This window comes from Fistularia commersonii, chromosome 2 (genome assembly GCF_037954325.1).
Source record: "Fistularia commersonii isolate RoL2024-O1a breed Wild chromosome 2, RoL_Fcom_v1.0, whole genome shotgun sequence".
Lineage (NCBI taxonomy): Eukaryota > Metazoa > Chordata > Actinopteri > Syngnathiformes > Fistulariidae > Fistularia > Fistularia commersonii.
In genome coordinates this window covers 22,511,577-22,534,178 of record NC_141285.1, presented here as the reverse complement: position 1 = coordinate 22,534,178, position 22,602 = coordinate 22,511,577, and the positions used below count along the sequence as shown (strand labels likewise).

The following is a 22,602-nucleotide window of genomic DNA, read 5'->3' as shown; positions in this document are numbered from 1 at the left end:
CCTTCATTTAAAAGTAATAAAGAGACGTGCAACCATTCATTCATTAATTTACATGTCGTATGTAGACATATGACCATTCATTCATTTACACGTCACATAGAGACATACGACCATTCACCCTCTCATCGCCATGATGGTGGAACCCTGAGGAACCCCACGCAGATATGGGGAGAACATGGAGTTCGCCATAATAACAATAGCAATAAGACTGATATATAAGAAGGATTAAATTAAATTGACAGGGGATGGTTACTCGAGAGTGTTTCTCCTCAGATGGAAAGAGCAAACTCTACCACCAGATCATAGACGGAGAGGTGGAGGTGAAGATGAAGCGATAGATCCTCATCAGTGTGCAGGATGTTTGCACCTTCTGCACAAAGTTGATTTATTCTTATTACGTGGGAGGCAAAGGTTGATGGTGGCGTGCTTAAAAATTAACATGTTGCTTCTTTTCTCGGTCCACGTGTGTGTGTGTGTGTGTGTGTGTGTTGGTCGCCTGCAGACGTCTGCTGTCCTGAGGTGAAAGACTACGGGACTCCGTCAGTGTGGGAGAATAAAACCACAAGAAGAAAGAAATTCTCATGCAACCAGAATGCCTCGCTTCACCTGAAAAAAAAAAAAAAAAAAAACTTAAATAAGCTTTCAGAGCATGTAATAGATGTGTAATAACACCATGATGTTTAACAAATGTGTAATAACACATTATAGCGTGGGGAAATGAAGATCAGGATGTTCAGAGATGGATATAAATATCTCTATCTGCCTAGATTTAGCTGAGTCCCTTGTGTACACCAGACGTCTTACACAAGACGTCTTACACTGACACACACACACACACACACACGCACACACACACACACAAGCTGTCTTTCTTCTAGTTCCTTTAATACAAATCAAAAATTAAACATGGTCTCTGCATCGAACTCAATGTGTGTGTGTGTGTGTGTGTGTTTGTGTGTGTGTGTGTGGGTGTGTAGGAATTGCTCCCTGGCCAACTTTACCAGCCGCTATCTCTTCAAGGAACTAAACAACTTCCTGTGGCCTTTTACTGGGAAATCATGCAAATCACCTGCACTATGTATGGAATTTTATTTTTGGACGCTCCATGTTCTCCAGATATCTACGTGGGGTTCCTCAGGGTTCCTCCCACAGTCCAAACACATGCTGGGGACCCTGAATTATCCAGATGAGTGAATGATGTGTCAATGAAAGGGTCTTCTACAGATGCTTACCGAAATAATCTTTTATATATCATACATTTACATCATGCTATCATAAATTGTCTTTACTCTATGTAAAATAAATTATCTTTAATTCTGGAGCACTCTTGGTGTGCAGGGTGAATGATGAATGTTTTTACAACATGTGACAGGATGAATGGCTGTGTCTTCATATGATGTGTCAATGAAAGGGTGAATGTCTCCATCCACGAGCGAGGGAATGAGACAACGAGGGATTGAGCAGTTGTTGGTCTACATGGCTTGTGGACGACAGGGTGAATGGTTACATGTCCCTAAATGACATGAATGACTGACTGAAAAGTTGTATGTCTTTATGTGACAGGAAAGGGTGAATTGTTGTATATCTCTATGTGAGGCTACATGTAAATGAAAGGGTGAATTGCTGTATATCTCTATATCAGGCCACAGGTCAATGAAAGGGTGAATTATTGTATAGCTCTATATTAGGCTACATGTAAATGAAAGGGTGAATTGTTTTGTGGCTCTATATTAGGCTGCATGTACAAGAAAGGGTGAATTGTTGTATATCTCTCTAACAGGCTATATGTAAATAAAAGGGTGAATTGTTGTATAGCTCTATATTAGGCTACATGTAAATGAAAGGGTGAATTGTTGTATAGCTCTATATTAGGCTACATGTAAATGAAAGGGTGAATTGTTGTATATCTCTATATTAGGCTACATGTAGATGATGCACATGATGACATAATGCAGAGAAGGAAGGTGGATATACTGTGTGTCCAGGAGACCAAGGGGGAAAGATAGTAAGGCTATCAGCTTAGGAGCAGGCGTTAAGTGTTACTTTTATGGTACTGACAAGAAGAGGAATTGAGTAGGAGTTATCTTGAAGGAGGGGTTTGTTAGGATAGTTCTGGAGGTGAAAAGAATGTCAAGATAGACTTACAGAAATTGAAGGTGTGATGCTCAATGTTGTTAGTGGTTATGCCTCGCAGGTGGGGTGTGAATTTGAGGAGAAGGAGAAGCTCTGGGATGAGTTAGATGAAGTGATGGAGAATATCCCCAAAAACGAGAGAGAGGTAAATGGTGCAGACTTCAATGGACATGTTGGTGAAGGCACTAGAGGGGATGAAGACGTGATGGGCAGATTTGGTATCCACCATGGGAACGCAGAGGGACAGATGGTGGTAGGTTTTGCAAAAAGGATGGAAATGGCTGTAGTGAACACCTTTTTCCAGAAAAGACAGGAACATAGGGTAACTTACAGTATAAGGGCGGAGGTAGGAGCACCCAGGTAGACTACATCTTGTATAGACGAGGTAACCTGAAAGAGATCAGTGACTGCAAAGTAGTTGTAGGTGAGAGAGCAGCCAGACAGCATAGGACGGTGGTTTGTAGGATGACTGGTGACAAGGAAGATGAAGAGGACATGTACAGAGGAGGGATAGAGAATATATTGGTAGATGGATGCTGGAATTGGAGCTGACAGGCAAGAGGTTTCGAGGAAGACCAAAGAGAAGATTTATGGATGTAGTGAGAGAAGATATGAAGGTAGCTGGTGTGAGGGAGGAGGATACAGAGAAAAGGATTAGATGGAGAAAGATGACTCGCTGTGGTGACCCCTGAAGGGAAAAGCCAGAAGAGGAAGAAGAAGAAGAAGGCTACATGTAAATGAAATGGCGAATTGGTGTTTATCTCTATATTAGGCTACATGTAAATGAAAGCGTGAACAGGTGTATGTCTCTGTACGTGGTCCTGTGATTGACAGAAGCTGCTGCCACCAACCGCTAACAGAATTTCCTCCCACCCCTTGTTTTTAATCTTAATCCGGCGCTGCGTTTGTCTCGCCGGGTCGCAGTTCTGCTTTAGTCTTCAAGGGGTTTCACATCGATCTCACGCAGATCTGGCTGGAGGAGCAGATCCTGCAAGCAGACTCGCTAACCGGTTAGCGCAGCAGACGGGAACAGAAGTGCTTTCTGAAAAAAGGGGAAATTTGTCATAAACAAAATGTTTCTGAATAAACAGGTGATCAGTGGTTTCTGAGCATTGGAGGAGGGCGTGTACGCACACACACACACACACACACACACACACACAGCGGGTTCCAGGAATATGAGGATATCTGGTTCAAAACATTCCATATTTAGTTGACGACGCGGCGAAATGGCTATAAATTCTCATCAACTTCTGAAAAACAAAACTGAGAAAGGGTTTTGTGGCTTTCGTGCTTTTATCATTCAAACAGCGTGCGTGTGTGTGTGTGTGTGTGTGTGTGTGTGTGTCGCTGCACTCTGACATCTGAAGGGGTGGTTCTGCTCTGGGCCACCGAGCAAACAACACGCTAACCTCACCTGAGGTGACTTGTGACTTTCATGCAGCGTTCTGGCTGTCAAATCCAAGTGCGGCTTTTCCCGTGCACGGCGGCAAGTTCACGCGTCCTCAGGTTCTCGGAGCTTCGCGTCGAGAAAACGGAACCGGGCCGAATACGCGACCGCCGGCTGCTAAGCGCTAACTGCTAACTGTGGCGTCGCGGACAAAAGGGCGAAAGTGCAGAAAGCGTTGGAGAGGGATAACGCAGGTTTTCTAGATTGTCCAGATGTGGGAATGACAGGGTTATTATTTTTATGTCTCCATATGATATAACTTAAAGGATGAAAAGCTTTATATGCTCTTTAAGCAGCTAAAGTGTTCCGACGTATGAATGAGAGGGTGAACGTTGTACGACTCGTGAACAAGCGGTCCAGGGTGAGCCGCGCCTCTCGTCCAATAGGATCCATACCGCCCGTCACCCTGAGAGCCGTGATTATTATGAACGAATGAATATATAGATACATTTCCATCTTGTAAATACCGTGTACAGATAATCTGTTAGTATTATGGGATGCGGATACAACAGAACGCTCTCGGCTCGGACGCGTTTCATTGCCGGCAATCAAGAGGTTCTCATTTCGAAGGTGCCGAACCTGACGGTTATTGGTCCGCCATGGTCGGCGTGCGGCCCCGAGAGGTGAACCGGGGTTACCGGGGTTACCTGGGTTACCGAAACGGCCCGGGGAGAATCACAGCTGCTGTTCTGACACAGTTCGAGTTTCATGATGCCACGTCATGTTTTGTTTATTTTCTCAAACACTGCTGGGAACACCAAGGAGAGGGACGGTGAGCGTAAGAATCCACAGGAATGTTAAAAATGTGTGTGTGTGTGTGTGTGTGTTGGGGGGGGGGGGTGTCTGCAGCCGGGCGATAACAATCGAGACAACAACTCACATTATAACTATTTTCCACACAAGCGATGGCCGAAGGGTGGGGGAGCGGGGGGGGGGGGGGGTCGTTGCCGTGACGCCGGTGCAGATGTAAAGGTCGCTGCACGCCGATGTGAAAATAAAAAGAAGAGGTGGTTATGTAAGGTTATTTATACGATACATTATCTAATTATCTGTCTAGCAGGGGAAAATAAATAAAATTAAGCATCCAAAGGCTAGTTTTCATGGATTTTTAAGTGTGTGTGTGTGTGTGTGTGTTTGCTGTACTAAAAGTCAAACACAAAGGAGGAACTTCATGGAAGCATATAAATTAAAATGAGGCTCCTGGTTTTACTTTAAATGAATATCTTACTGTATATGTTTTATGGAAAACAAGTCTTAAATAAGGTGGTTTAGATAATATGTAGACACAAGACACAGGGTCCGCCTCACCCCACACACACACACACACACACACACACACACACACACACACACACACACACACACACAAAAATTGCAGGGGTGTCATGTTGCAGCTCGACACTCAGCTAACAAAATGACTTGCCAGGTCACGACCTTTGAACTCCCAGTTAGTACATCCTGCCGCCCCCGCCGGGCCGATCTTTTGCTTCTGTTTCTCTAAATTTATTTTATGGATTAAAAAATCCAAAAAAAAACATCACGTTTGAACGGTTTCCTGTGCATTTTTTGTTTGTGAGGGAAAAAGAGAGAGAGAGAAAATAAACTGTATTAAACATGCAATACAATTAAACATAACTAATATAATCACATTAATTTCGTTGAATTACTAAAATAGGCCCCAAAGTGATGACATGATAAAAAACCTCGCGTGGATTTTTTTTCCTACCGGTTTGTTATTACTGTGATACGCTAGTTATTACTACGTAAAATATTAGTTATTACAGTGTAATAATCCGCGCTAGATTTTAATTGGGATTACGTCACTCAGCGCGGGATTTTACGGGGAGTAGCGCGTGTTTTTTTCCCGGTTTTCGGATTTGATCACAAACACACACACACACGCACACACGAACACACACGCACGCACACGCGGGGATGTGAAAGTTTATATAGGTACATATTTATATGTAAATGCAGTAGAAAAATAACAGTAAAAACGAAACTTGCGTTCATTTCGTTCTTCGAAAAAAAGAAAGTGTTTTTTTTTTTTTTAAACAAAACAACACGCACATACACGCACATATACACACACACACACACACTTCCTCTCGTTTACAATAAACATAATTCTCACTTCCGGTTTGAAGAAAGAAAAACAAAGTCTCGACTCGCGATATTCTTTGTTTTATTAAGAAATTGGAATTAAAACCTATATTAAAAAGGAAAAACAGACTTTTTAATCTCCGGCATTTGTTTTAAACATCGATTTTTTTAACATTTTACCTTTATAAAAACACCGCGGTGATATTATTATTTTAAACTCCATTAAAATTAATTTAAAATGTTGTGTTATTTTCAATTAGACTGGGATTAAAACGGATTGGGATCATGGGTCGGTAATGCGGATGGTTAAATAAACTGCGACTGGATCGATTACATCGATAAAATAAGATGATAAAATGGAGATTAGGCATCCATCTCATCAAATTTATCGATTGTATTTCGATTTTTTATTTCTAAAAAGAGTATTTTTTTCGGCGTTTGGAGTCTCGCCGTTCCGAAACCAGGGAAGAACAAAAAAAACAGACTATTCACGCAATCAATATGATTGTAATCAGTGATCGATGAATATGTTGATCTTTAAATGAAAATCACGCCAGTTCTAGATTAATTTGATGATTGTAAAGAAAAAACACGCCAGTGGGAAAGTTTGGAGGAAGTTCGAGTTACACCTCAGTTCATGTATGATGTGTGTGTGTGTGTGTGTGTGTATGTGTGTGAGTGTGTGTGTGTGTGTGTGTGTGTGTGTGTGTGTTTGTGTGTGTGTTTGTGTTGCAATAAATAAATATGAAGATATCGATCCTATTGTTAGAGGAGGTGGAATAACAGCGGCAAAAAGGCCGCTGTTTGTGACAGCGCTATTACCGGACAGATAAACGGATTATTTCACGCTCTATGGAGTTTCGTGTCGGTTATCTGTGCGTGTGTGTGCGTGCGCATACGTGCGAGGGTTTTATCCGCGATCACGGATCGATCGAAAGGATCGGAATCGATCGGATCGCAGAGGATAAAGTGGATCGACGAGCGCGTCAGAACGGCCTGCTTTCGCTGACAATGGCGCCATCTAGTGGACAGAGGGGGAACTGCAGCCAGAGGAAAGGGGGAGGAGGAAGAGAGAAAAGAGAGGGAGAAAAAGAGAAAGAGTGAAAGAGAGAGAGAGGGAGAGTAAAAGAGAGAGGGGTGAGAAAAATAGAGAGAAAAAGAGAGAGAGACAGAGAGAAAAAGAGAGGAAAAAGGGAAAGAGAAAGAGAGAGAGAAAGAGAGAGAGAGTAAACGAGAGAGAGGGAAAGAGAGCGAAAAAAGAGGAGAGAAAGAGGAAAAGAGAGAGGGGTGAGAAAGAGAGATGGAAAGAGAAAAAGAGAGAGTGAGAAAAGGGGGTGAGGTATAAAAAGAGAGAGTAAAAGAGAGAGAGAGAGAAAATGAGAAAGAGAAAAAGAGAGAGAGAAAAAAAGAGAGAGTGAGAAAAGGGGGAGAGGTAGAAAGAGAGAGAGTAAAAGAGTGAGCGAGAAAAAAAGGGTGAAGAGAGAGAGATGGGGAGAAAGAGACAGAGGGAGAAAAAGAGAGAGAGAGAGTGATTAAAATAGAGAGAGAAAGAGAGAGAGGGAGGGAGAAAAAAAGAGAAATTCAAACAGAGAAAGGGGGAAAAAGTGGAGAGAGAGAGAGGAAGAGAAGGTGTTTGTCTTCAGAGGGACTCTGAAGGAAGCATCACGTGTCCACCTCCACCTCCACCTCCACCTCCACCCAGAGAAGATCAACCTTCCACACATTCTTCATTTTCAACACGAACCAGCTCCTTCAGTAATAACAGTGTAATAACACTAAGACACAGTTATAACAGTGTAATAACACCTGTCAGAGCAGGTGTTTTTGGGCCCCAAAATCCAACACTGTGAGTGGAATTTTTCGCTTTGTCAAACCGACCGTTTGTTTTTGAAGATGTCTGTCTTAAATTTGGGTTTTAATCCGCGGATTACATAAACTCAGATTACAAGAGAACGGTTGGAAATAAAGTAAACGACGACAAACAGCGCCATCTAGCGGACGCACGAGGAACTACGTCACAAAGAGATTAAAAACACATTTCAGGTCATTTGATCGATCAATGATCAATACGAACACACGAATGAGTCAAATTACGATCGTACAAATTGTTACTTAAACATGGTTTTTTCGCCCTGTTAGTATTATTTTGTTATCTAAATCAACCCTTTGAAGTATAATAAAAAAACTGCACAAAAGATGTCAGTATTGAAAATTTGAGATTTATGATATATTATATATAATAACATATATATAACATATTCTACGCAGCGTTCATCACCCTAAATCACATAAAATATTTTCTTATTTTATCTTATCTTATCTTATCTTATCTTATCTTATCTTATCTTATCTTATCTTATCTGGATATAGGATGTGATAAATCATGATTAATACATAATAAACAACCATCAGTATGTAATATAGGATCTATAAAAATTTTCACTTACCATTTATATAAAATTTATAATCAAATAGTATAAAATCATCATAGATTTATTACTATGAGATCACATTAATTAATACATTGACTAATTAATTTTATGTGTTTTATATTCTTATTCATATATACATATTACATATCTATTTAATTTTTATTTCCATATTTTATTTTTTATTTCAGAACCTAACCCCTTCCCTGATGGTTCCCGGGGCCAGGTTATGAACCCAGTTCGTGTGTGTGTGTGAGACTGTGTGTGTGTGTGTGTATGTTGGTTTGTGTGTGTGTGTCCGAGCGGCTCTTTGTAATCTGAGCTAATAAACGTTGAGGTAGTGTGTAATAAGCAGTTAGCAAAGGTGCAATAGAACACCTACCCACGCGCACAACTGAACACCGCCCGCCACACACACACACACACACACACACACACACACACACACACACACACACACACACACACACACACACACACACACACACACACACATCTGACTCACGACCATTTTCATTTTGACAAGATGATCCCTTCTGACGTTTATTGATTTAGAACCATCTGAGTCACAATACCACATAACACACACACACACACAGACACACAGACACACGAACACACACACACACAAACACACACACACACGAACACACACACACACACATATATATATATATATATATATATATATATACACATACATATATAAGCAATATACGGCACATATATATGATGCACACACCTCAATAAATTAATATTTTTAACTTTTCGTGGCTGTAACATCCCCTCAGTGGGATCCCGATGCTTTATTTATTGACTGATCGATTTATTGATCCATTGATTGTCAGTGTAGAATATGGTAGCTTCCAAATCCAACTCCACACCATCACAACCAGATTAAAAACCAGCATAACGTCTAATTCGAATCCTCGAGACTCTGCGCTTAGTCAGCATGTACCCCCCTACACACACACACACACACACACACACACACATCCCCCACCTCGACCCCCGCGTCTCCACACCCGCTGGGAAACCACATTACACATCTGCAGAACAAGCCGGGGAGCCAATTTAACCCTTCGGTGTTCAACACGCTTTACTGTAAAACGTGGAATCCAAAAGGCGAAACTTGTTATAACAACTTAATAGCAATGTAATTACAACATTAATAACAGTGTAATAACAACACTGATAAACCAGGGGTACTTTAAATCAAAAAAATAATGAAAAAATAACTGATCGGAGGATGTTAAAGGGTTAAGGACAGATGGCCTCGTAGTTTCACGTTCAAACGAGCCAATCGCGCACACACACACACACACAAGCACACACTTCTTTTCAGATATCGACTGCCACAATCAAACGCTTGCAAAAATTCCCCATCCAAGGAGTCACGGCATGAGGCGCAGCCAACGGCAACGAGAAAAACATCTTGTTTTTCCTGCAAGGGCCTGCGAGGAGACGAAGAACGTTCAAAAACGTCTCGAAAAACGAGAGGCTCGACACTGAGGGATCCACACACACACACACACACACACACATGCCCGTCCTTCCAGGCCCCGTGAAGGCCTCAGACCGCTCCATCTCAGGAACCATCACATCCTGTCTGAAAGAGGGCGGCTGGAGGGGAATCCTCCGGAATCCCCGGGAATCTCCAGGAGGCTCTGGAACTCCTCCGGATGACGTCTCCGGGGGTGCATGGAAATTAGCAGCTCGAGTTTATGATCGATGGAGCGCCTGTGTGTGTGTGTGTGTGTGTGTGGGGGGGGGGGGGTTGCTATAGCGACACGCAATGTTTCAATAAGCGCAAAAAGAACGGTGTAAAAATGACCGTGTTCTCTTCTTCTTCTTCTTCTTCTTTTCCCTTCAGGTGTCGGCACCAACCACCTTCATATCCTCTCACTACCTCCATAAATATTTTCTTTGGTCTCTTTGGTTTCTTTGGATCATTGGTTTCCAAACTACGGCCCGCAGGCCAACTGCGGCAAATTCTAAAAATATAACTGAATATGTGCCGCACATGACACTTGCAGTTAAATCTCGTCACACTTTATTACTTTGTTGTGCATTTTTTGGGTTCTGTTTTGAATATTGAAGAGATTGACGTTATGGTGAGCTAATTCAGTCTGCTGGTTACATTTACCCTTTTGGAAAATCCATCAAAAAAGCATCGTTAACTAACGTTTTATTGATTTTGCCAATTCTATTACAATAGAAGTTAAATGGCCCAGTTTTTTTTAAATATTTTTTATATTCATATTTGTATATTTATATTTTTTTATATTTTATATTTCTATATTTTCTTATATTTTATGTTTTTTTGTATCTTTTTTATATTTATATAGGTAAAAAGGATGGAAATGGCTGTAGTGAACACCTTTTTCCAGAAAAAACAGGAACATAGGGTAACTTATAAGAGCGGAGGTAGGAGCACGCAGGTAGACTACATCTTGTATAGACGAGGTAACCTGAAAGAGATCAGTGACTGCAAAGTAGTTGTAGGTGAGAGTGTAGCCAGACAGCATAGGATGGTGGTTTGTAGGATGACTCTGGTGACAAGGAAGATGAAGAGGACAAAGGCAGAGCAGAGGACAAAATGGTGGAAGCTGAAAAGGGAGGAGTGTTGCATGGTTTTCAGGGAGGAATTGAGAAAGGGTCTGGGTGGTCAGGGTGAGCTTCCAGATGATCGGACAACAACAGCTAGTGTTATCAGGGAGACAGGTAGAAGAGTACTTGGTCTGTCATTTGGAAGGAAAGTAGATAAGGAGACTTGGTGGTGGAATGAGGAAGTGCAGGAGTATATACAGAGAAAGCGGTTAGCGAAAAAGATGTGGGATACTGAGAGGACTGAAGAGAACAGACAGGAGTTCAGGGAGGTGCGGCGAAAGGTAAAGATAGAGGTAGCAAAGGCAAAACAAAGGGCTTCTGATGACTTGTATGCTCGGTTGGATAGTAAGGAGGGTGAGAATGATCTATACAGGTTGGCGAAACAGAGAGATAAAGATGGAAAGGATGTACAACAGGTCCGGGTGATAAAGGACAGAGAGGGAAATGTATTGACAGATGCTAGAAGAGTGATGGGAAGATGGAAAGAGTACTTTGAAGAACTGATGAATGTGGAAAATGAAAGAGAGGCAAGGGTAGAAGAGGTGATTATCGTAGACCACAAAGTAGCAAAAATTAGTAAAAGTGAAGTGAGGAAGGCATTGAAGAGGATGAAGAGTGGAAAAGCAGTTGGTCCTGATGATATACCTGTGGAGGTGTGGAAGTGCCTAGGAGAGGCAGCGGTAGATTTTCTGACTAGATTATTCAACAGGATCTTAGAGAGTGAGAAGATGCCTGAAGAATGGAGACAAAGTGTGATGGTGCCTATTTTTAAGAATAAAGGGGATGTGCAGAATTGTGGCAACTACAGAGGGATAAAGTTGATGAGCCATACAATGAAGTTATGGGAAAGAGTAGTGGAAACTAGACTGAGAGCAGAAGTCAGCATTTGTGAACAGCAGTATGGCTTCATGCCTAGGAAGAGTACTACAGATGCAGTATTTGCGTTGAGAATGCTAATAGAAAAGTACAGAGAAGGCCAGAGGGAGTTACATTGTGTTTTTGTAGACCTAGAAAAAGCATATGACAGGGTGCCAAGAGAGGAGCTCTGGTATTGTATGAGGAAGTCTGGAGTGGCAGAGAAGTATGTTAGACTGGTGCAGGACATGTATGCCGTGTGAAACACTGGTACGGTGTGCTGTAGGGGTAACAGAGAAGTTCAAGGTGGAGGTGGGACTCCATCAGGGATCAGCTCTGAGCCCCTTCTTGTTCGCAATGGTGATGGATAGGCTGACAGATGAGGTTAGACAGGAATCCCCATGGACCATGATGTTTGCAGATGACATTGTGATCTGTAGTGAGAGCAGACAACAGGTAGAGGAAAATCTAGAGAGGTGGAGGTATGCTCTGGAAAGGAGAGGAATGAAAGTTAGTCGCAGCAAGACAGAATATATGTGTGTGAACGAGAGGAACTCGGGTGGAGCGGTGAGGCTACAGGAGTAGAGATCAGAAAAGAGGTGAAGAGAGTGCGGAAAAGAGGTGAAGAGACGGGTCCAAGCAGGTTGGAATGGGTGGAGAAAAGTGTCAGGGGTACTATGTGATAGAAGACTATCGGCCAGAATAAAAGGAAAGGTGTACAAGACAGTGGTGAGACCAGCCATGATGTATGGACTAGAAACTGTTACAATGACCAAAAGACTGGAGGCAGAACTAGAGGTTGCAGAGATGAAGATGCTCAGGTTCTCTTTGGGAGTGACCAGGATGGAGAGGATCAGGAATGAGTCCATCAGAGGGACGACACATGTTCGATGTTTTGGAGAGAAGGTCAGAGAAGCCAGACTGAGATGGTTCAGTCATGTACAGAGGAGGGATAGTGAATATATTGGTAGACGGATGCTGGAATTGGAGCTGCCAGGCAAGAGGTCTCAAGGAAGACCAAAGAGAAGATTTATGGATGTAGTGAGAGAGGATATGAAGGTAGTTGGTGTGAGAGAGGAAGATACAGAGAATAGGGTTAGATGGAGAAAGTTGACTCGCTGTGGCGACCCCTAACGGGAAAAGCCGAAAGAAGAAGAAGAAGAAGATGTTTATATAGGTAAAAAATAGTTTTGGACACCCCTGCTCTAGAGCTCCAATTCCAGCATCCATCTACCAATATATTCACTATCCCTCCTCTGTACATGACCCAACCATCCCAGTCTGGCTTCTTCCAAACATCTAACATGTGTCGTCCCTCTGATGGACTCATTCCTGATCCTCTCCATCCTGGTCGCTCCCTAAGAGAATCTCAGCATCTTCATCTCTGCGACCTCCAGCTCTGCCTCCTGTCTTATGGTCAGTCACTGCGGCATCGCTGGTCTTGCCAATGTCTTGTCTTTTGTAGACTGATACCACCAAGGAGCTCCACTGAACGCCACAGGAGGTCTTTCCTACCTGAGGCTATCAGACTTTTTAATTCCTCCTCCTTCAGCCGAAGGGAATATTCAAATCTTTGTACTCTTTAAGACCTTAAAACACTTATAGCCTTGACTTTGACACTTTATAGTTTTATTTGTATTTCTTATTCTCCCTCCTTCCTACTATTATTTATTATTGCTATGTTTTACTTGAAACTCTGGTACAACAATTTCCTTCGGGATGAATAAAATTGTTCTTATTCTTATTATTCTTATTCTTACACCTTTTTACCCGCTGCCACTTTTACATGACATTACAATACAGTCATTCGGGAGACAACTTACAAGCAACTCACAAGAAGTGCAATTCAGTCACCAAAAATCCAAAGTACAAGTAGTCACCACTCAACCAAAAAGCCATCTCAGAACCAGGTACATACATAGTGCTTGGTGAAGAGGTATGTTTTCAGCTCATGGCGAAAGATGGGCAGCGACCCCGCTGTTCTGACCTTTTTCGGGAGTTTGTTCCACCATCGAGGAGCCGAGAGACCGGTTGGATCGGCAGCCGGGGGCTCGGAGTGACAGGGTGGTCGGTCGCCGAGAGGCGGCAGATCGGAGGGGACGGGTAGGGACATGTGGCTTGACCATAACCTGGAGATAAGACCCATTCACCACCCGGTAGGCGAGAACCAGGGACTTGAACTTGATGCGGGCGACTACCTGGAGCCAGTGAAGGGACATAAGAAGGGGAGTTGAGGTGGAGAATTTGGGACGGTTGAACACCAGGCGGGCTGACGCTTTTTGAATAAGCTCTAGAGGCCTGATGGTCACTGCCGGGGCACCGGCAAGGAGGGAGTTGCTGTTGTCCAAACAAGAAACTTTTAGGTATCTGTGGCTGTTTTGTTTTTTTTAATCTGGCTAAATGTTGAGACTTTCTAAGTAATCGAGGGCTACCTGGCTATCGATCTACTTGCCTTCCTGACCGCTTGGCACACGTCTAGGAAAAGTCGCGATCCACACGAGAAGGTAAGGGACACCGGTCTCTTTGCCCGTTTGTTGCACAGCTGAGCATCCTCATTCTCCGTTTATTAGCTTAGCACAATGGATGGCAGCCAATGGAATTTCTAGCCTACCACTACTACACGCCATCTGTTGCTTTCCCGTTATGAGTATCGACCTCGGTATGAATGAATGATATACACTATCAAATTTAGCTAGCTTCGCTAATTGTATATAAAGATGAATGATCATACAGGTAATTGCATGAATCACAGTTTTACTGGCAGAATTGCTGAAATGAGTAGGCGAGCTTTTCTGGCCAAGGAAGGCTGGCACTCACGGTACCAGGCTCAGCGGCGTACCTCCGCTGAAAGTCAGTCGTGTTACAACTACACATTTTCTGAAGTTAAGGGATTACTAAGTATTTACAGTTTCATACGATACTGTATTCTTGATAGCACGAGTTTACAGAGGAGCTTCTCTCCCGAGCAAGCCAGCGCTGACTCATCTCTGGCCCTCTCTGTCTCATCTCTACCCTCCCACGCCTACCCATGCAGCGCAGCTCTCGGTGGTGGACAGGATACCCACAGATGACAAAAACATACATTTACCATAAACGGGGAGGCAGCAGGGGCGTCTTGCTTGACAGAAAAAAAGGTTGCCGTGCGTGGGTGTGAGATGATATGCAAATGCTTCGGTTAGAACATCGAGAAGAAGATGAAGGAGGTATTAGAAGATAACCGTCACGGTCACGAGTCATGGAATTCTTAGAGAGGCTCCAAAAATGGAGACATGTCCTGGAGACTACATAGATGTGAAGTACTTCTGGGTAGTTTTCGAGGTTAAATGTAATCTTGAGGGGAAAAAATAGGCAGTGGGAGGTGATTCAAGCTCCATGTAGGCTTTTATTTTGAAGAGGTCTACAGCTGGTGGTGCTGAGGTCCAGGGACACGTTTCAACAAGACAAAGTTACTAAAAAAAGGAGCGGCCAAACCCCGGTGGTAAAAATAGAAATCTACCGAAGACAAGGCCAGATTGGAACGGCGAAGGCGTCCCTGCGGAGCTCGCCATCCTGCCGGGAGGCACTCGGGTCCTTTGCGTCATCGCATTCAGTTAAAAGATACAGCACAGCGTCATCAGCGTAACGTAACACCTGGACGTACCAGGACGGGGACGATCTGCCGGGGGCGTTCAACACCTTGCTCAATGCCGCTTCCGGCAGATCAGGAGGAGCTTGAGCATCCAAACCGCCACTTCTGAGTCACGGGATAACCGCCGTTATTATTTTTGGGGCCAAAGCCAAAGCGCCTAAAACCAAACAAGTCCACAAGTCTGGACGGACACCAGACGGACGCCACCCGGTTGGTCCCGTCCAGAAACAGTGGATCAACGTCACGGACAGACAGCCAATCAGATTCTTACTTCGGTAACCTCCCGCAGTCACCTCCATCCAGCAGAAACACCGTGAAAGGTCAAAGGGGCGACGGTGGCTCTGACTTACCCGCCAGCCTGGCCTCATCGCTCCTCTTCGCCGGGACCTTCAGTGAAAACTGAAGAAGGACGACAAAGGCCGAGAGTGAGGAGGAGGAGGAGGAGGAAGAGAAGAAGGAATTTTTTACTCATCGCAAAGGAAGTCAGCTATCGTCCCACACACACACACACAGAAAGGGAGAGAGAAAGAGAGAGAGAGCGAGAGAACGACAGGAAAGAGGCAGGAGTGAAAAGAAAGAGCGGAGGTCTTCAGCTGAACGGTTTAGCTGAGTCACGACTTCCTCCGACGCGCTGCAACTTCTCCTCTAATGACTTACTGCATTCTGAGGTATCAAACCACTCCACGTTTCTGTGTGTGTGTGTGTGTGTGTGTGTGTGTGTGTGTGTGTGTGTGTGTGTGGACCCCTGTATGAAAGTCATGAGAAACAGCAGAAAAAATGCTGGATTTGCCCTTTTTCTTCTTCCCATCACTTGTTCATTTTATCCACAGCCATTCACAACTCGTACAGAGACTTAAACCCTCAATCACTCATTCACATGTGGATACTTTCAAACATTCACCCTCTCATTCACTTCTTATAGAGACAAACAAACATTCACCCTCTTATCCACTTCTTATAGAGATAAACAAATATTCACCCTCTCATCCACTTCTTATAGAGATAAACAAACATTCACCCGTTCATTCGTACATCATATAGACATCAACCATTCATTCAATCATCCACATGCCACAAAGATATATATATATATATTTATCAATACTCAATATATATCAACCTTCAGCCACTCATTCAGATGTTATGTAGATATTTAGAGACTTATTATTCATCAGGAGACATAAAAACATTCACCCTCTCATTCGTACATCATGCAGACATAGAACCTTCATTCACTCATTCATGTGTTATATGGATACTTACAAACATTCACCCTCTTATTCTACAAACCATTCATTCACAAGTTTTGTGGCGCTTCATTCACTCGCTCATATATTATATCAGCACTTAAAGTCACCCTCTCACTCACACATGCAAAAATTCACCCTGTCATTTGTACATTATATAGACATAAAACGATGCAGTCATTCATTCACATGTCATATAGAGACAAACATTCACCCTGTCATTTGCACATCATAAAATAATGTACTCACTCGTTCACATGTCTAAAAGAGACATAAACCTTCATTCAATCGTTCACATGTTATATAGATACTTACAAACATTCACCCTCTCATTCACTTCTTATAGCGACAAACAGTCACCCTGGCGTTTGTACATCATATCGGCATAAAACCATTAATTCACCCATTCACATCTTGTAAGGAGACATAAATTCACATGTCATACAAAGACATACAAACATTCACCCATTCATTCAAACATCATAAAGAGCAGTGCTCCCCAAACTTCCCGCTTCCACATTTTGGCCCCAACACTACCAGAGATGCATTATGATTTTATAATCATAGTGCAAATGATAATACAAATATAATCAGAATGAAATCTACTGGGATAAAATCGGTTCTACAAGCATCCTGGAAGTTAAATGTGTTGTGTTGGTATCAGTTGGGTTTCCTAGCTTGCTTTCTGGTTTTCACAGTGAATTTGATTTGAGAGCTGCAAACACTTGCGTCTATAATAAAGTGAATGTTCCTTTTTTTTTTTTTGTAAAAGACTCGAAAAGGGTTATTTGGTTATTATTTATTTCATAAATGGCGTTATTTATTTCATTGCAGGGGGCAGTGCTGTAAGGTTTGCTCAAGATAATGTGGCGTCAGTAGAAACCAGGGAGAAGGATTCTCCGTCCACATGCTGCCGCGTGTTTAATGGCGCCGCGGAACGCCACGAAACAGACCGCCATCTTTGTTCATCCCGAAACGGGGACTCTGAACTCGCCATCGCCCTCTCGTGGACTCAACGAGCGGAAAGTGTGTGAGCGGATCCACCGGGGACCAACCTCCCAGGCTGCACGGGGGACCTCGGAGCCCTTCGGCTGAACACACACACACACACACACACACACACACACACACACACACACACACACACACATCCTCCCAGGCAGTTCCCACGAGTTTCACAACACACACACACACACATATGGCACAGTATCGTGCAGCAAGTGCATGGCGATCATCATCCGGCTCAGGACAGGACGTGCAGGATATGACCAGTCAAGTCTGTTTCTAAGCTACAGCCAATCACCTGCTTCTGCATCCTCTGCTCACACACCGACTCACTTCCTGTCCTCTTTCCCTCCACATGCCTCCTCTCTGGTGTCGCTCCAGACCTTCAGCCTGGAAGCTTCACCCTCAACATCCTCCAACCAGGACCTCCATCTTCTGCACCCCCTCTTCTTTGCATACTTTCTGTTATTTTTTTTTTCCGCTGACGTGGAACGGAACGGTTCGTCCGCCGATGTCTCGCCATGGAAACCCCCTCTGGGCGGGAGATGGGCAGGCATCCACACACACACACACACACACACACACACACACACACACCCGCCCACACACACACTTGCATGTGCCTCCTCCAGGAGCTTTTCTGTAAAAGACTCATGTATCTTCATCTGCCCCCCTCTGCCGGTGCGGTTCCTGTCCTCCCCACTCGTTCCCACCCTACATCCCTGAAACACACACACACACACACACACACACCCTCGAGCGCTGAAGTCCAGCCTGGAAGAGTTCCTTGCTCTCAGTGAGTCAGATGGAACAAGAGGTGTGATTCATTTCCTTGTGAGTCTAAACATCATCTCCCCCCCCCCCCCCGGGTGGGTCAACAGATGCCTGCTGCCTAGCAACACACCAGGACAGGGTGGGAACTTGTGTGTGTGTGTGTGTGAGAGAGAGTAGGGAAAAAAGTGTGCTAAACACACCAGGCTAAAGATTCCTGCTCATCTGCATGTTGTTGGATCTTCTCCAGAAAGCCAAATGTTCTGCATCCACAAAGTCCCAGCAACTTATACACACACACACACACACACACCCACACACACACACACACACACACACAGCTGTGTCTCCCTGCCCTGATCTGCTGTGTGAACCAAACGCCGGCTGCTTCTCACCGCTCGGCTCTATTGTTGCGTTTTAGTTTTTTTTTTCCGATCAATACCTCCATCCATCCAATCAATACCTCCGTCCTCCCCGAGGGAGCGAGGGATGAAAGGGCGGGGGGGTTCATACATTCGCCCTCTGGGAACGAACGAGTTGAAAGGATGCATTGATGGAGCTGCAGGAGCACAAACACCTCTTTTATTTGAGCGGACGGGGGAGTTTGAAACAAGTGGAGCACAGCGCCCTCTAGAGGTGAAGAGGGGAATTACATGAGGACAGAGAGATTTCTGTCAGAGATAAAGACACGGGTTCGAGCAGGTTGGAACAGGTGGAGAAAAGTGTGAGAAAAGTGTCAGGGGTGCTATAAGATGGAAGACTGTCAGCCAGAATGAAAGGAAAGGTGGACAAGACGGTGGTGAGACCAGCGATGCTGCAAGGACTAGAAACTGTGACAATGACCAAAAGACAGGAGGCAGAGCTGGAGGTCGCAGAGATGGAGATGTTGAGGTTTTGGGAGCGACCAGGATGGAGAGGATCAGGAATGAGTCCATCAGAGGGACGACACGTGGTAGATGTTTGGGAGAAGTCAGACTGAGATGGGAGAGTGAATATATTGGTAGATGGATGCTGGAAATTGGAGGTCTAGAGGAATTTATCAATTTATCAAATACAGTCCAATAATAATGATAATAATTATTGGTATTGTTATTATTTTACTAATACTAATAATAATAATATATTATATACTAGCAAAAAATACATGATAATGTAATAATAATAATAATAATAATAATGTATAACATCAATAATAGTTACCATTCCAATAATAATCATCATTATTATTATTGTTATTACTATATTATATAATTAATTATTATCATATCTAATAATAATAACACAATAATTAGTATTGTTATTATATCTAATAATAAATAATATAATACAATGTAATAATAATAATAAAGTATAACATCAATGATAGTTATCATTCCAATGATAATAAAAATTATTATATTACATTATATTATTTATTATTATATGTAGTAGTAATAATAATAATAACAATCTAATCATTATTATTGATATTATATATATTAATTATTAATTATAATTATAATCTTTATCTTTTTCTTTGGGCTTTCCCATTCAGCCAATCGTCTGCCTCCATTTCAGCCTCTTCTCTGCATCCTCTTCTCTCACACCATCTAACTTCCTGTGTCTCTGTTCGTCCTCTAGACTTCCTGCTTGGGAGCTCCAACCTCAGCGTCCTTCCACCCAGGTCTTCACCGTCCCTCCTCCGTCCATGTCCAAACCCCCTCAGTGTGACTTTATCTCCAGAGCATCTACAATGCGCCGTCCCTCCGATGAACTTGTTCCAGATCATCTCCATCCTCCTCACTCCCAAAGATGAACCTCCACATCTCCATCTTCTGCATCTTCTCCTCAGACAACATGGCTGCTCCTCACCCGTGTCTTCTCCATTTTTCTGCTATTTTTTTCTCCCCCCCGACACTTCTTCTCCAGCCGTTCGGACCTCCTTGCACACGTTCCTCCACCTCTTCTCCACCCTCCACGTTGCTCTGAGCTTCACCCTCGGCTTCGTTAAACTATCTGGAACGAGAAAAGCTCCGACACGCGGCTCCGGCCGATACGAATAGGAGGGCGGAAAAACTAAACGGGGCGACAGGGTGAAATACAAACACAGATTAAAAACGAATCCGGAGCGCACGCTTGATTCATTCATTAATTCGGATAAAATGATAACAACAGGAACAATTTTTGCAAGTATTCTGGTCATTAAAACAATAATAAATGTCTCCATGACGTGTGAATGAGAGGGTGAGCGGTTGCTTGTCTCCATATGAGGTCGGAATGAATGATAATGTTTGAAAAGGGAGATGCAAAGTGTGGGAGCAGTTTGAGGTGAGCTGCAGGTCGCCTATTTGAGCAGAAGGGTGCGGCTGAGCCACCTTCCGGTTCGAAGCTGTCGAAGCTAGTGATTACACATGTCCTCCGCTGGGGAGCGCTGTAACACAGACACACCGACAGGCAACGCTGTCGAGCGGAGCTCAGGTTCGCCGCTGCTCTTTGCTCTGTAAAACCGCTGGACCTTCACAATCCGGATCTTCAAAAACATCCGGCATGCGCGGATGTCCAAAGTAAAAGCCTCAAGTTTGAGTTCAATAAAGGTTCAATAAAAACACAATTATATAGATTAAAAGCGTCGCCGATGAGGGCAAAGGTGTGGCTTTTTCGCCGTTTTGTTGCACAAAATCTTGAGGTTGCACAAGATGAGTGAACACACACACACACACACACACACACACACACACTGAACGGTTTCAAATGTCGTCACATCCTCTTACGATAAGTCTTTACTGGAAACCAGTGGTTCTGACTGAACAGAGCGCGGACGCACGTGCCGCAGCAGTTCCCTGACAAATACCCCGCTAACCACAACCCCCCCTCCTTCAGCCACACTTCTAAAAATAACTGTCATGCTTTCTGCCAACCGTAGCCGTCGACAACGTTTTTCTGATGGGAAATGACTGGTTTGACCTTGCGTGAACCTGGAGCACCGAGGAGGTAGGGTTCTGGAATCCTGAACTTGGAGCACCGCGAGCAAGGTAGAGCTTCAGCGATGCAAAAACGTGCAGCCGCGCTGCAGAGGAAGCAGCTCTTTAGAAGATAAGGAAGGGGAAGGCGGCGAGGTCGGGCCTCCTCGCAGCCGCAGGCGCCAAGAGACGCTGCGGACGTTTTATTGCCCGTGAGATAATTTTGCCAAAAACACGCCCGACTGTCAGAATCCAGATACTGGCCATCATTCTTGACCAGAGCGTCCACAAATTGCACGCACACGCGGCCCCATTGACTATGGGTGTTTTTGGCGCCCTCTAGTGGCCAAACAGAGAACTACACCAAATCCCCTGCTTGCTACACTTATGCTGATGATACACTCATCTATATGAAGCACTTCCTGCAACCCACTCAGGACTTGTGAGGAGACTCTGCCACGACTGGTTTGTCCACGCGGGTGGTGGTCCTCCCTCCCTCTCCACCCCTGCAGCTCCACAAGCTCCAGAGGTGAGCTGGGGGGGATCCACCTATCCTCTGTCAAATGCATCACTACGCCTGCGAAACGGCACACCAGGGAAATTCATCGGCCACAAACCTCCCACGGCCACGTTCTGCATCACTTACATGATCCTCCTCCTCCTCCTCCTCCTCCTCTTCCTCACGTCTACGTCTTGCTTCCATCCCTGGCCCTCACGCTTCTCGACCTGTCAACTCCCGAGCCTGAGCGGACCAGGAGCAGGAATTACGCAAAAGCCTCTGGATTGACATGACCTGCCAGCATCTTTCACTACCTCAAATACACATGGGTGGGGTTGGGGATGTGTGTGTGTATGTGTGTGTGTCGGTGTGTGTGACGGGGGTCGTTCCAATCGTGCATACAAGTCCTGTTTCCTCCTGCACACCACACGCCACTTCTACCGCACATGCAAAGCTGATGTAAATCACAAGAGGGGGAGTTGTGTGGTTGAGGAGGCTGTTTGAAAATACCCCCTTTGAACGGAGGCTGCGTCATTAATCACACACACACACACACACACATACTAAGTTCATTTCCGTGTTGGCAGCTCTACAGGTCTCAGTCCATGGCCACATGAAAGGAGGAAATGAGGAGTGGGAAACCCACCGTCGATGATTCCGAAACTGGCGGCTCTGCAGCTCAGGCGCTGCAGAGCCGGCGCTGCAGCGCGGGTTCGAGGCAGGAGCCCCGAAGCTATCGGCCCTCAAAAAAAAGCACGTCCAGATAGTGTTTTGCACGAGGGTTCCGCACCCAGAAGATGGTCGGCGAGGGACCACTTCAAGGCCAGATGTTTGTTGAACCACGGTCAGACCGGAGTGGAGACGGGCTCCGGTCCAAACATCTGGATCCCAACCCCGATGCATCGCCAAGGGGCCTCAACTCTTCTCCTGACC

General features: G+C 44.3%; 1 long non-coding RNA gene across 2 annotated transcripts in view; it reads right to left on the bottom strand.

The window, feature by feature from the left end:
• The window catches only part of LOC147236745 (uncharacterized), a 45,309-nt gene that overhangs the window by 21,833 nt on the left and 874 nt on the right, over positions 1-22,602 (bottom strand). The window lies entirely within an intron of this gene.